The sequence below is a fragment of the Phascolarctos cinereus genome, unplaced genomic scaffold (genome assembly GCF_003287225.1).
Source record: "Phascolarctos cinereus isolate Bilbo 61053 unplaced genomic scaffold, phaCin_HiC Scaffold_2;HRSCAF=192, whole genome shotgun sequence".
Classification (NCBI taxonomy): domain Eukaryota; kingdom Metazoa; phylum Chordata; class Mammalia; order Diprotodontia; family Phascolarctidae; genus Phascolarctos; species Phascolarctos cinereus.
Genome location: NW_027555625.1, coordinates 244,851,193 through 244,854,187, shown reverse-complemented (window position 1 = coordinate 244,854,187; position 2,995 = coordinate 244,851,193).

Genomic DNA, 2,995 nt, shown 5'->3' with positions numbered 1-2,995 from the left:
AATACCTGTTTCCTTGTGACTAACTACCAGGGCTCCTCTATGCCCCAGAACTGCAATCCAGAACAACAAATGTTAAATGTATTATTAATCTAATTGCCAATCAGTGTTAGTTGCATCCAGTGAAGCAAAGGGTCTCCTGTAATCTCCTTCTGACCATTTGTCCAACTTTCTTGCCATTTCTGTGCTGCGAACTCCCAAAGCTGCTGAAGCAAAGTGTGTTGACTTCAGATAGGCCTCTGCCTCAATGCCACAGACTTCTCCTACAAACTTCTTAAGTTTTCTTAGGACAGAAAATGTCTCACCCTAATTTTAGTTGTCTCTATTGCTCCAAAATTTGATTTGAGGTATTATTTTAAAGTTGTTTGGAGGGGAATGTTGGGATCAGCTGTAAAATCTGCCATTTTGTCTCCCCAGGTTTTTTTGTTGTTGTTGTTGTTGTTTGTTTTAGGTAAAGTGCTACATTTATTGTATATCTTCTAGTAAGAGGAAGAGTGCTGGTGCATCTCCACTCATACATCTCCTTCAGTTTCCTACAGTGTTGTGACCTCTAGCCTTGTGCACTAGTCATTAATTTTGGCAGCCCAGCCCATGGGAACCAGGGAAAAGGCCTCACAGCAGGCTAAGCATCAGCCTGAGGCCTTGGATTCAGCCACTATTTATGACAGCATTTCTTAACCATATAACACATGTGAAACTGTGTTACCATTTTTATTAGGTTCTTAAATTTTTTTTAATGTGTCGCTGACAAAGTTTTTGAGTGTTACATACCTAACTCTATTCTTCTCATCAGCCACGTGATTTTTATTGACCAATTTTGCATAGCTGTGATGATTTTTAGAAATACACACACCCACACCCACACACACACTCACACACTTATTTGTTTGTTTGTTTATGTGCAGTTATAGAGATCCGACTGTCCTCCCAGCAGCTGCTTACAGCAAATCAAAGGGCAGCTGCATTTCTAACCCCAAAGACAAAAGAAGAAAATACCCAGGGACCCAGACCATATCTGCCACTCTATTTCGATAGTGCCTTGAAAGTACCTCCAGTGCTACTATGACTTATACCCCTCCCATCTCTCTCTGCATCCCATTGTTCTGCAATAACAATTATGCTTATAGTGGTAGAGAAATGCATGCAACTAGAGAAACCTTTTCCCAAAATCTCTAGTGTGTATGAACAGGGTGTTAGGCAGCTCCTCTATGTATATACTAAAATTTACAAGATTATAGATTTAAAGCTAAAAGGGAATTTAGAAGTCAAATGGCCCCATTTCCTCATTTTATAAATGAGGAGACTGAAGCCCAGAGAGGGTAAATTTCTTTCCCAGGGCCACATAAAAAGGAAGAAAAGAAGGAAAGAAGAAGGAAGGAAGGAAGGAAGGAAGGAAGGAAGGAAGGAAGGAAGGAAGGAAGGAAGGAAGGAAGGATGGAAGGAAGGAAGGAAGGAAGGAAGGAAGGAAGGAAGGAAGGAAGGAAGGAAGGAAGGAAGGAAGGAAAGAAAAAAGGAAGGAAGAAAGGGAAGAAGGAAGAAAGGAAGGAAAGATTTATCAAGCACTTACATGTTCCAGGCACTGTGATAAGTATTCTACAAATATTATCACATTTAATCCTTACAACAATACTGTAAATTATATTATCATCCCGATTTTATAAGTGAGCAAACTGAGGCAGACAGAGGTACAGAGACTTGCCCAAGGTCATACAGCTATTAAGTGTCTGAAACTGCATTTGAATTATTGACTCTAGGCCCTAGCTGGCTCTAGAAAACTGTCTGGTTTTGATTTTTAGGCTATTTGAGTGGTAACTTATGTGTATAGTAGGTGTGTAATTCAAGCCAGTTCAACAAACATTTGTTAACTCAAGTTTCTGAGAACAAACACCTAATAAATGCTTAGAGCTTACGGTGATAATGGTGATTTTACTAAATCATCCTACCTTGATATAAGTTCATTTTTTTCAAAAATTGGGCAAATTTTTACAATTAGTTTATGTTTCAACTTAGACTGTTTCCAGGCTATACTGTTTTATTCTGTTTAGTTGTGCTAGTCAGTGGGGAGAAGAAAGAGACTAAAAAATGATTCTGCTTCCTTTACTTAAAGCTAAAGTATTTCTCAGGGAATTGGGAGATAAATGAGATAAGTGTTAGAAATATCATCAAAAGGACTGTCTGTGCACTTAGTAGATTTGTGACAAGTCCATTCCCATGTTGTTTCGGAGAAAAACACCAATATCAAAGAATTATGCATTAATTATGCAACATCTCCACTACGCGTTAATGTCCATACTCAGTGCCAACATAGTGCATTTCTTGTGGTCCCTGGGTACTATATAACTCTATGAAATCCTCTTTATAACATAAACAGAAATGTCATAGAATTCAGAAGTCCTGCTTCTTCCTCATCTTTACTTCTCTTTTCCAGTTCTAGAGGTAGTTGGAGAAGAAAATGTTCCCTCTTCTTCTTAGGAAAGTACATCCATTCTCTGCCCATGTCCTCCTCCACCCCCACCCTCATCTACTCAATTCACTTCCCTCCTCCCTCAAAAAAAAACCCTCCAAAAAACTACACACACACACACACACACACACACACACACACACACACACACACACAGCACATGTTAGCCTCCAGTGGGCAAGACCTTTTACTGTGACATTTCATCATTGTATAAAGATCTTGAATCATTGTGTTCCATACCATTGAAGTGCCACCTCTAGCACGTCACAGTATCATAGATTTTAAAGCTTTACAAGATATCAGATAATATTTGATTGAATCCCCTAATTTTATAAGAGAGGAAGCTGAGGCTCAAAGAACTTGTCATTATCAAGTCATTAACAAGTCATTGTCGAGGTCCCAAAGGAAGTAAGTAGCAGTACCATGATTTGAAACTAGGTCCTCTGACTCCAAAGTGAATGCTCTTTCCAGTACATAATTTCCTTTATAGGTTCAGTGATGGATGGCATGTCTGTTGTCTGAGGACCAGTATAC